Consider the following 12,641-nt stretch of genomic DNA (forward strand, 5'->3'; position numbering starts at 1 on the left):
CTGAAGCAGTGCTTTCCAACAGGAACACAGTGCAAGCCACACGTGGGACTTCAAAGTTTCTAGTAGCCATAGCAAGAGATATAAACGGAAACAAGTGACACCAATTTTAATGGATTTGATTTAACCTGATATATCCAAGGTATAATTACTTTAACATGTAGTCAGTATAAAATGTTCTCGAGATAGTTATATTCTTCCCTTTCAATACTGTCTTTGAGATCCGATGCCTATTTTTACAGCCCTTTTCAGTTTGGACAAGTCACACTGAAGGTGTTCCGTGGTCGCGTGCCTAGTGGCCACCGTGTTGGTAGTGCGGCTCCAGTGTCTGGCCCTACTGGTTCACACGGATGTGAGCTCTACCACTGGGGCCCTTCCCACGCTCCCTTGACTAAGGAAATAGGGCTGGATTTTTTTATGGGGAGGAGGGGGGTTAGCAATTAGAAAGATTCTACAAGCATATGAGCAATGAAGTTAACTATTTCTAGATCTCAAATGTCATTTTTTTCAAGGAAAAACATTGCTGATGTACTTAAAAAAAAAACACAAACCCCTCACCTGAGGATATGTTCACTGATGAGAGACAGAGAGAGAGAAATGTAGAAACATTGACCGGTTGCCTCCTGCAGGCACCCTGACCAGGAACAAAACCGGCCACCTTTTTGGTGCAGGGGGTGATGCTCCAACCAACTGGGCCACCCAGCCAGGGCTTGCTGATGCACTTTTTAGAAATATCACTCTTTATTAAAAAGAGTTAGCAGCAATAGCTCACTGAATGCTATGGCATATACAAAACCGCAAGGTCCATGGACTTCTGAAGGCTTTAAGTCTAGTTCTCTCATCCCTCAGAAATCCTAACACTGCAGATGAGCAACACTGTCATTCGTATAGGGAGCATCGCGAATCCACTTTAGTTATTAGAAAGGGAGATCGTTTGAAAATAGACTTTGTTGCTAGGAAGAAATTAGTCACACTGCACCTCACAACTGCCAAAATGTGGTTGAGGACATCGGTTCCAGGGACATTCATGAGAGCGAGACCCCAGACCCTCAGGAGTTAAGAATTCGAGAACGGAAGGCCATCCCTTTATTTACTTGGTCACTGGAGGGGCCCTGCTTGCACAGGGGTGTGCTGGGCGCAGTTAAAGTGCTAGAGGAGTTCTGAAGAGGAGAGGTGGCCTCTTGGGGCACGTGGTGGCCAGAAAAGGTGCAGAAGGCATTACAGAGGAAACTGGAAAAAAAAAAAAAAAGTGGTTCAGGGAAAGGCCTGCTACCAAGGCTGGGTTGGTTATATTTGGTAGGTGATGGGGGGTCACTGCTGGTTTATGAAGTGGGGGGTCACATGGTTGGGTAAATTTGGGAGCCGTGCAGAAGGATTCAGAGTTAAGGGCACCAGTGAGCCAGCCAGCATTCACGGAGAGGAACATAAAGCTATTTTTGCCCATGAAAAGAGCCATAAAGAGGTCATAGAAAATGGAATTTGAGTAATGGGATTAGAGTAGGAGGAGCAGGCATGAAGTCAGTGAGGTTTAGCAAGTGACAACTGACTCTTCAGGGAAGGAGAGGAGAGGAGAGGTGACTCAGATTTAGACTCTGCAACTAGAACAGGGAAGAGAGGAAGATAATCAGATTAAATTAAACCAGACTCTTAAAGCTGCATGATGGGGGCGTGGCGAGGGGGTGGTGGTGGGGGGGGGAAGACCTGAGGTTAAGTGTCTGTTTGCCAATTACTGGAAGGTGAGCCTTGTGGAAATACTGACTCTCCTTGAACTTCAATTTCCTTATCTCTTACATGAAATGAATAACACAACCCTCAGACCATTGCTACTACTGACATTGATCGGTACCATCATCATCATCCTCATTTTATAGATAAAGATACTGAAGCGCAGAGGCTACCCTTTGAGCACAGCTGGTCTTTAGATCCTTGTTACTTAGACTGGGAGCTTGTTAGACATGCAGACTGCCAGGCCCGGCCCTGCCCCAGCCCTACCAGACTGGAATCTGCATTTTAGCAAGATCTCTAGGTGATTCGGGGGCACACTGAAGTTCCGGTAAATCCCTGGTTCTCAAACTTGTCCGTGCATTGAAATAACTTGGGGAACTTGAAGAATGATGACGGCAGTGTCCCCTTCCCAGAGGTTCTGATTCAATTAGTTCAGGATGTTGCTGGGCATCAGAATTTTAAAACCTGCCCAAGTGAGTCTAATATGCTGTGAAGTTTGAGAATCACTTATAAATGCTGTTTCCTTCCACTCCTTTCCTTTTCATACTTCACCAAGAGGAAGTGGGTCGGTAGCACGAATGTCCGAAGTCTGACTCCCGAAGTTAAACACTGGCAAGTTTCAGTATTCATGTTGTAGTTGCTACAAGTTCAAATCTATCCGCTCAGGTAGAGAAGACAGATTCATTGCTTTATTCTTTATTTTGAGCTCCCATTTGGTAGAGGGAGTACCTTTTCTCTAAGATGTTGCATCAGAGATTTGGGGAACTTCCATCGATGTGACAAGGGGACTGTATCGTCCTTGAGGTCATCTGTCCAAGTCTGTGCTAAGTCAGTCATTGCTCTTCCAGTTGAAAACAAAGTCTCCCAACCCAGAAATGCTCTTCATAAAGGCAGTAGAAAAAGAAAACACTTTTGTTATCACGTAAGCCTTAAACCAGAACATGGTGCACACCGCTGGCACTTTGCTAAGCAATTGCAAAGACAGAGCAGTGTCTCCCTCCCTTATACAGCCAAGCAGGCATTACCCACTACACACATGTTCTCAAGGTAAATGATAACCAGTCCCCAAGTAAGGGGGCCTGATGGCGCCCCTCGGTAGGCAGAGTTCATCTGGTCATTGTGGTGGCTTGCCTGGTGGTGGGGGTGACTGTCTGTGGTCACCAATGGGCTTCACATAAGGGAAAAGTACGCTTCTTTATAACAAGAGATTGTTTTTGGAGAGAGGCTCCTACCTTCTTGCCACAGAAACAGGGAAGCAGAGGTGCTATTTTCCTTAGAAATTTACATTCCAAAGATACGGGTCCCAGGTCCTTGAGAAAAACATTCTGGGGTCATAAAGTTGGCTAAAGGGCTTATTTAGCTTTTAACAAGATTTACTTACATTTCCAAGAAACTGAGAAAGAATTGACAATCGCAAGGTATCTAAAGTAAATGCTCTAAGGGAAGGCAGGGGAGCTGTGTGTCTCCCCTTATTGCAACAGGGAGAACGAGGTCTCTATTTTTAATTTGCGTTTGTCCTTGCCTTGCTTCACCCGCTGCTCTCTTCCATACCTCCTTCCAGGCTCGAGGGCTTGAGCGTCGCTCTGCCGCTTCAGTGTGCCCACGGCAAGGAGACATCGAGTGGGCGGGGCTCCATCTGCCAGACACACTGCGCAAGTGTAACCCATTTGGCTCTTGTCCTTTCCTGGGGCCACTGTGAAGAAGCAGGGCCCAGAGCTCCTGAGCAGTGAGCTTCTCAAACTTACCTTGCATTTTGCTGCTCTGCAGGGGCTCCAGCTCAGAAGCACGTCCTGGGCTCCTCTCTCGGGACCCACTCTTGCTACTATTTGATCACTTCTTTCTCCTCTCTCCCTTCGGATCAGGGGGCGCTTGTCTGTTCTTGAGGGTTCTATTCTAGTCGTACGTCCCAAGGGCTGCCTGTCTGGTTCACGGGTCTGTTGTCACTTTCTAGCTCTGTGGCTGACACAGAGAAAGCAGACAATTAAATTTTGTAGAATGAAAAAAGATAGAAGAAAAAAGAAAGAATCAAGCAATGAATGCTTAAATAAGTGGAATAACACACTGAGTTTTTTCTTCCTCCCCTTTCCCTCTCTAAGAATCAATAAATAAACTTAAAAAAAAAAAGAAAGAACAGTTAAAAAACAGAAAAAAAAACCAAAAAAGAAGGCAAGAAAAAGAAAATAATGTATAGAATGAACGCTGTTTTCTGAACATTTCGTCTGGGCCCTGGGCCCTCTTCATTCTAAAACCCAAACTGGGGAATCGCCCTGTGCTGGGTTCGGAGCAGAAGTCTCCTTGGCAGTGAGTACAGAGGTATCTTTTTTGTTGAAGGAAGTTGGGGGGTGGTGAGGGGGATAAACTACCAGGAGACAGGTGGCTCAAAAACGTTACATTTTTAATATTTATAAGTTCAAGTAAATTAGACATGTACGCATCCTCCATCTTGGTGAGTTTTTACTAAGCAATGTGCTAGGATTTTGGCATTAAACTTTGGGGGAAATAACATCACTTCTAAACGGTTTGCATTATCCTTAAGATTGGACTTTTGCTTTAAGGAGGAAAGTAATGGACTAATTTATTTTTATGTAATGCATTTGGGCACGTACATTTCAGCCTTTAAAGTGCCTGATTTTGGTAAAAGTCAATTTTAAAATCCTGGTGTTTCTAAACTTCTTTTCCCTAACCGATGACTCAGGCTCTCCTGCCTTCTACTGAGTGTATATGAGGGAACATTTTAACACAAATGGGAAGATACCACATGTTTGATTTCAAACCCTTATCGGAGATGGCACGGTCATTGTGTGGAGTGTTTTCTGGTGAAAGAAGTAGTGGGGTGGAAGAGGCCCAGAGCAGAAAAATCAGGGGGTGGAAAGTTTACAGAAATTCTTCTGTGTGGCTTTCAACATCCACCCAAGCAAGCCTGTGTCTGGGCGTGAACCTTCTCTGGCAGTAGGGTGGTCGCTTCCTGGTCCTGGGTAGAGGCCATGGCAGCTGCGATAGTCTAGTCAGTCCTCAGAGTGGAGCGTTTATGTGTTTCAGATACGCTGAACGTGGGGCCAGCTTTGGTTTTCCTCTTTCAACCTCTCCAGTAGCTTCTCCGTGACAGACTGTGTAGGAAGCGTATGGAGACCCACGTGGATCACATATAATATAGTTCCTACCTGTAACCCAAGTTCATGTATCTTTGGATGTTATTTTTGCTTCTTGGCCTTCACACCATGGCTTGAATTATTGATTTCTATTTTCAGGCTTAAAACGCCATCCCCTCGCCCACGCTGGCTCGATGAACATGCGTGCCTCTTCCAGAAGCCACCTCCCTGTATCCTGTGCCCTTTCTGCCTTCTGACTTCTCCACGGTGCCCGTTGCCTCTTCGGCGTTCTGCTGCCAGGGAAGTGCCCGCCCACTGTCTCTGGGCTGGACTCTGCTCCCCGACAGCTGCTCCCAGATGCCCCTGAGTCTGTCTCCCCGGCCTCCCCTTCTTTTCTTGCTTTCAGCCTGGCAGGCAGGCAGGCCATCTCTAAGTGTCTGAGCGCCGTCCAGCTTCTCAGCAAAGCCAAGTTGTCTCGCTTTGGAGGATACATGTGCATAGCTCCCAGCACACTTGCGCTTCTGTGTACACGTGGACTCCCTCTTCAGTGAGCTTGATGTGCAAAAATAGGGTCCTGGAAGTGGTCTATTTAGGCTTTTTACAAAGACGCATTTTACAAAAGAACTTTTAGCGGTACAATTAAAAAAAATTATGCTATATTTCCTCACCAGCTTGGAAGATGCGGTAATTCAACCTTGACTATTAAGTGGGTGGCATTTAAAACATAAAAATTAACAAATTTTAGTTGCTTCACTACTTTAAGTGAGGTTCAAAATGCTTGTAGTTGTCTCCTCCTTAACCAGCCTGAACATCTCAAGGGAAGAGCACACGTCTTACTCCCACTAATCTAGTGGGTTTTCCCACTAATCCCTTAGACTCAATGCTTATTTAATGCTTTTGAACAAGTGAGTAAATATCAGAGTAGACTATCTTATCTTGAATATGAAATGATTACTCTTATACTTCTCTTAAAAATATGTTGTGAGTTCTGGAAACATTCATTGCTGCGTTCAGGCTTGTTTTGACTTTCTCATTGTATAACGAAGGAGTTGCTCTGGTGGGGATTACTGCTGCGTATTTAGGACAGTGAGATAATCTTGTCCTCTTGGGCGTGGACCTGTGTTCGGTTTAGAGACTATAATGCAGCACACCAGCAGCCATTCAGTTTGATAGAACTTAATTACATAGGTCAGCGATTTTCAAACCTTTTCATCGCATGGCACACATACGCTAATTATTAAAAATCTGCAGCACACCCCAAAATATTTTTTTTGCCAATCTGTCAAAAAATAGATATAATATTAATTCATTCACACTGGATGGCTATTGTGTTATCATTTTTAAAAATTTTACTTTGGGGGGGGTGGGCTGGGATGGGAGTAAAAGACATTAAGCTGTACTTAAACAATAATTAAATTAAAAAAATTTTATTTACTTATCTTTAGAGAGAGAGGAAGGGAGAAAGAAAGGGAGAGAAACATCGATGTGTGAGAGATACATTGCTCAGTTGCCTCTCGCACAACCGATACTGGGGACCTGGCCCACAGCCCAGGCATGTGCCCTGACTGGGAATTGAACCAGCCACCTTTCAGTTCACAGGCTGGCACTCAATCCACTGAGCCACACCAGCCAGGGCATGCTGTCAGTTTTTTCTTTGACAGTCTAAGGGAAAAAGAGGTCAGTGTCCCTGACTAAATAGTCAGCTACAGCATGTTTTCAATTTTTTTGCGGCACACCAGTGAAAAATCGCTGACTCAGTAGATCGTATTACAGGAATATAATACTCCTACTAATGTGAATGGTTGGAGCATTCAGAGAAAGCTGGAGTTACTATTGTGCTCACTTCAGCAGCACGTGTACTAAAGCTGGAACGTCACAGTGAAGGTTGGTGTGGCCCCTGTGCAAGAATGACATGCAGATTTGTGAAGCGCTCCATTAAAAAAAAATCATTGTCTTTGAACTCTCCCTCAGCAGCCAGAAGACTAGCTGAGTAGCTAGTCTTTTAAGCATGAGAATGCTTACAAGATGTTCAATGAAGTCAGCACTGGTCGAGAAGAAAATGTCTTCTATTTGCGTTGATAAATTCTCAGTGTTAATCTTGAAGATTGAGTAAAACAGAACCCCCCCTTTTTTCAACTGTGTGATAGCTTTGAGGCTTGTTCGGAGGTTCTAGCAGGGAGGTGCAGATCCTGGTACGCCATTGACTGAAGGAAGGTTCTCTCCTCCATCAGGAAGATTGTTCTCTTAGACCCAGTCCGCAGCTCTGGGAGGGATGCGCACGGATCAGTGAGGCAGGAAGGGGACCCCTGCCTAGCCAGCCAGATCAACCAAATCCAACCTGGCGGTCTCTGGGGTGGCAGATGTCACAGCCGGATTGCCCTCATGTCCTTTGTGATTGCTTTGGTAGTTTAGGTACATCACCTTTTTCCTTTCCATGAACCTTCAAATAGTTAGCAATCAATACATTTTGAGCTGTGTGTGAAAAATAGTCTTGGTATTAAGACAACAGCATACATGACTCATTCACTCATTTGGTGCTTCACCCAGTTGCTGCTCTCTTGAAGACTGTAGTCTGCAATATTATGCTCATTTTGTGGGACAAAGTGTCCTGAAATTTGTGAACATTTAAAATTTCCTTTTCATTTTTTGGCCCCCCTGTTTAATTTCCATTTCTCTTGGGCTTCTTATGCTAGTGGTCCATTCAATTAAAAATGTTTTTCATTCAGTACTAACATTTTAAGAGTTTAATACATTTAAAGATGTCTTTTGGCTTACATTGTAAACAATTACATTTGGAAATGAATACATTTTCTGAAATTTAGTCTTGTCTCTATGAACAAGAAGACTGTTGGCAGGGCAAACCCAGTCACCCTTCACTGGGTCCCCATTCTGTCACACCTTTACAAGCCATTTTCGGACTCTTGCCTTTAGAAAAATTATTACACTAAATTCTTTAAGCTTCAGCTCCTTCTTAATCACTTTTTTCAACTGTCTTCACTCATCAGCGGCTCAATCCATCTATTACTGCTGACTCCAGATGTGAAATTTGGTGATATGTTGACATACAGGCACCACAAGTTTAGTCGCCTCTGGAAAATCATTATCTCCGACACTCCTCTAAGTAGCCAGGAAACAGTGACTCATACCTGGAAAGCCATGGTCATTGAAGTCAGCCGTGGTGGAGACTTAGGGAAACATTTTCCGTTCTCTTCGAGAAATCTAAAGTGGGAGTCTTTCAAGGTTAACTTTGATCTTTTTTCAGTGGTATGATTCCGTATTCTGCCTTTGATAGTTTAACTATACTACTTTCTCACTGTCCTTGAATATTATGAGCAACTGATAACTGTTTTTTGAGTTGAGTCAAGTACCTGTAAGACAGACTTTACTTGATTTCTTTCTGAATATGGCATGTGCATTTTTGTTTTGACTCACTTCTGGAAAGGATTTCTTTCTTTTTTGTTCGTATCAGGTAGTGTTCCTGTTCACTTTGCAAGAAAGAAGGTACAACACACAGACATTTTCTCTCTTCTAATCTAACTTCTCTGTCAAGTAGAACGGATCATCTTTTTCACTCAGAAAAGGGGGCAAGGTTTTGAGATTGCGTGGAAGGAGGCGGGCGTCTCCTTCTTGTCCTTCGGACCAAGCCGAGCATTTTGTACTATGGGGACATTCGCTGCGTCTCAGCTGCTTTGGTGGCTGTGAGATTTGCAAAATAGGGGCTGATATCTGCAGTCAATAATTTCGCTTCCAGATGTTTTCCACACATTAAATGGAAACTTTCCTATCTGAGCTATTAATTGAAGAAGCCCAAGATCTTGCATTTTTTCCTTAAGAGCTTTAAAAATACACTTCATTAGGGAATATAGTATTTAAGAAACACATTGCTGAGGTGAAATCATAAAATTATCTTTGTGCACAAATTGGTTTTTGGTGGATTCACCCAGGAGGAGATTTTTACACTCTATGGCTCCTGGAGACTCTAGTTCTGTCTCCAGGGCCTAAAACACGTATGTTCCGGTTCATTCATCTCAGTCACAGCAGAGCTGGCTGCTGGGCAGCGGCAACCTGCTGCTGTAGCCCTGTGCCCTGAAATACGTAACAAAGCAGAGTCTGTCCCTGAGATAATTCCCCTCCCCAGGACTGTGATGAATATTTATTAGCTTCCCAAAGTGAACGTGCTCTCTTTGTTTCTTAGGATACTCTGTATTATAACTCTATGTTATACGATATTATAACTTATTATATTTGGCTGTTGCAATTTCTTAAAAATGGGTCCCAGAGCTTTGGACAAGTCCTATGACGGATCAGCTGGAGGTACCATCTGGAACGGCAGTGGTCCTTCCCAGCCGACAACCAGGGTTTCCAGAATGAACTGGATGGAGGTCTTCCCTGCCCTCCCACCTCTGGGTACCTCCTGCATCGTGTTGAGAAAGGTGATGGAATTCTCCTCAAAGTTGCAAATCATTTCCTGGGAAGTTCATGCAGAAGTCCATGTAAATTTTTCTTTTTTAAAAATTTTTATTGAATTGTTGTTCAAGTACAGTTTTCTGTCTTTTACTCCCATCCCAGCCCACCCCCCTAAATTTTTCTATTGTAATTTATAGATGTACGCTTGCACAATGTTACCATAATACCTTTTTTGGGGGGTGTTCTTTCTATTGCCCTTTTCAAAAGTAGCTATGGCAGTGTGACTGTCATTCCAGTAATTTGTTTCATTACTTGGTGGATCTGCTGAGCACCACCCAAGTCTATGGTGTCCTTGACAAGCAAGCGGAGCCATGCAAAGCACCTTCTAACCTGGTTTCGTAAGGAGCTCTCAAACACTCTCACATTCCTTGAGGCTCAGTCAGCAGAATAAGCACGTCCCCTCTCTGGGAGTCCAGGTACTCACCTGCGACAGGTGAGTACTCCAGCTGGTCCTTTATGTGCAGTTTAAACACTAACAAAGATGGGGTTGCGGCGCTGTCTCAGTGTGTGCTTCTTTCCACTTCGTCATTTCACACAACACGCGAGTACTGGGTTTTATAGCAGAACCTGGTCTCTGTGTCCTGTTCTGCAGGTGGTGAGTGAGAGCCGCTGATAATTTTTTTAAGTGATTTATTACTTGCAGCTCTTTATTACTTGAGGAGATTATTTGGAAAACATCACTGGAGCCCTGTCCTAGGTGATTTAGATTCATCACTTTGTCTCTACTTGTCTTTTGGACTCCATCTAATTCCATAAAGTCATTAAGCAAGTTTGGGCCACTTTCTATGGCGTCTCAAATCCTTTGGCTGCTTCTTCTTCTCTGCTTACTGTACACTTGATTTCTTGTTTCTAATCTCTGTGAGGACGGATGCCTCTCCCAGTGTTCTCTCTGTTCTTGTCCCTTGCCCCTTGAGTTCAGAAAGACAAGGACAACCTTATTATGAATCTGGATCAAAAGTCGACAGATAAAACTTCATACGCAAGTAGGCGCGGGCTCTTCCTTCTTATGGAGTAATCTGACTCTTAGGAGAAAGAAACACTTTCTCTTAATTTAAAAGTTTACTGGAGAGCCGAACTTCATTTTCAAAATAGAGCATCTGCTTGTTTTTGTGGTTTTTAAAATAATTTGGGGCCAGGTAATAATATGTGAACATCCTGTTCTTAACATTTTACTCAGCGCTATAAATATTTTCCATGATCCAATATGGTCTAATAGTTTCAGTTTTAAAAATCGAGCTTGCTTTTTTCCCCCCAAGTTTAATTTTTTAAATTTAATTATTGTTCGAGTACAGTTTTCTGTCTTTTACTCCCATCCAAGCCCACCCCCCCAGTGCTCCCCACCTCCCTCCCATTTCCACCCCCTTTAGTTGTTGTCCATGTGTCCTTTATACTAGTTCCTGTAAATCCTTCCCCCTTTTCCCCTGAAATTCCCTCCCCTCTCCCCTCTGGTCACTGTCCCCGTTCTCTATTTCATTGTCATTGTTTTTGTTTTGCTTGCTTGTTTGTTTTGTTGTTTAGCTTCCTGTTAAAGGTCATATGGTATTTGTCTTTCAACACCTGGCTTATTTCACTCAGCATAGTCCTTTCCAGTTCCATCCCTGCTGTTGCAGAGGGTAGGAGCTCCTTCGAGCTTGCTTTTAACGCATTATGCTGCATCTCAGTACATTCTAGCTTTTCCTTAATGGTAAACAACCATTTAGTACTAATGCAGCATCTTAACACATGCACAGAATGAAGGTTTTCACCTTAAAGTTTTCAGAGTACCCGCACACTGTTGCCCTTGACAGGAGGAGGAGACTAGCCACGAGCACAGGTCCCAGGTGTGCAGGACCAGAAGACTGGATCTGGGGAGCTTTGCTGAGTGAGGCTTCCTGATGTGGCGGCTGCGATGGCCGAGGGGCCAGAGGCTGCACTCCGCTGGTCTCCATTCCTGTCCTGCTGCTATTAGTCCAGTGGATCAGCTGGTTCATATTTCTTAATTTTTCAGTATAGGACAAACCTCCAAGATATGAAATTCTAATTATTATTCTAGTTTTTGATTACAGTTCTCATTCAACACTATTTTGTTTAACTGTCAGGTGTGCTGCACGGCAGATGGACAGTCACATACTTTACGAAGTGTTCCCTCTGACAATTCGAGTGCCCACCTGCAAGGTTGCATTTACTGTACTGGCTCAGTGGAAAACAAGATTCAAGACAACTTCACATTGCTCATTTCCTCTAAGTAGTGGTTTCATGCTTGGCTATTTACTTTAGTCTATGGTTAGCTATTGAAGAAATCTTGTTGTGCCCACGGGTTCATTTCTATATTTTATTCAGTGTGCCTAGAAGATGAAAAACTACAGTTAGGTTGTCTTGATTGTTAAGGTTTGATACTCCATATAGCTGCTAGTGGTTTTGTATTTGGAGGTACAGTTTACATGAAATATATCCAGGTTCATCCTGTTGTAATTTTAAATTTGATTATTTCTGCCAAGTCCCACGTTCTTTTCTTGAGAATTGGTTTGCAGGGTTGCTTTTCTAATTTGTGACCTGTTCATATCAAGTCCGTCAAATGGGGGAGTTCTTACGCAGCCTGTTTTTGGCTTACATCAGTTCTTCTTGGGACTGATCTCAAACCGCCTCCTACCTACTGTAACAGCCTCATTATCCCAAGCGAGACAAGGTGAGACAGCCACGTGGACCACCCTCAGGGTGAAAGACCTCAGCAACGGAGAGTGGAGAAAGGAAACACTACCTTGGCCAAGTGACAAGTTTTTGGCTAAGAAGCGTGGCTAGATTTGGTACAGGAAAAGAATCTGAGCATCTCTTCTCGCTGGGGCTTTCAAAGTTTTCAGAAATCTGGCTCTGTATCACATACCCCACCCTACCTCCCAGGACTTTTATCGCGACCAGTCTCTTAGACACCTTGCAACCACGCAGCGTCAGACCGCGGTGGCACTGCTGGTGAACGTGGGGGAATCAAGCCCTTCACTAGCAACACCCTTCAGTGTTTTCCGGTCTTTTGCACTTTAGCTTTCTTCTCCATCTAAGATGTAGCTTTCTCGAAGAGGATAATTCTAGTTCCTTCTTCGTGGGCTCAGGTGTTGGCTCTGGTTTTAGGGACACTGAGTTTGATTTCAGCTAGCACTAAGTTCTGTGATGTCGTTAAAAATGTCACATACAAAATGACTGTAATTTTGATTTTTGCGAAGAGGGTATGAATGAATGAATGAATGAATGAATGACTATTTGTATCTAGCTGTAGCTAGAGCACAGCTGACAGCGTCATTTCTAGATAAAATGTTAAATTTCTTTAGAAAATTTCAGTAATAATTTAATGAACTTGCAAAAGTAAGTTTATTGAAGCATAGAAACAGAGCA

The 12,641-nt window shown here is 43.5% G+C and overlaps 1 non-coding gene across 1 annotated transcript; it reads left to right on the forward strand.

Annotated features, from left to right (window-relative positions):
• Positions 1 to 6,646: 6,646 nt before the first annotated feature.
• Positions 6,647 to 6,753, forward strand: LOC119037579 (U6 spliceosomal RNA). Its single transcript, XR_005080223.2, has one exon. It is a non-coding gene; the product is annotated as a U6 spliceosomal RNA (small nuclear RNA).
• The last annotated feature ends 5,888 nt before the right edge of the window (positions 6,754 to 12,641 follow it).

The sequence above is a fragment of the Artibeus jamaicensis genome, unplaced genomic scaffold, assembly GCF_021234435.1.
Source record: "Artibeus jamaicensis isolate MK-2021 breed Jamaican fruit bat unplaced genomic scaffold, CSHL_Jam_final contig_2259, whole genome shotgun sequence".
NCBI classification, from domain to species: Eukaryota; Metazoa; Chordata; class Mammalia; order Chiroptera; family Phyllostomidae; genus Artibeus; species Artibeus jamaicensis.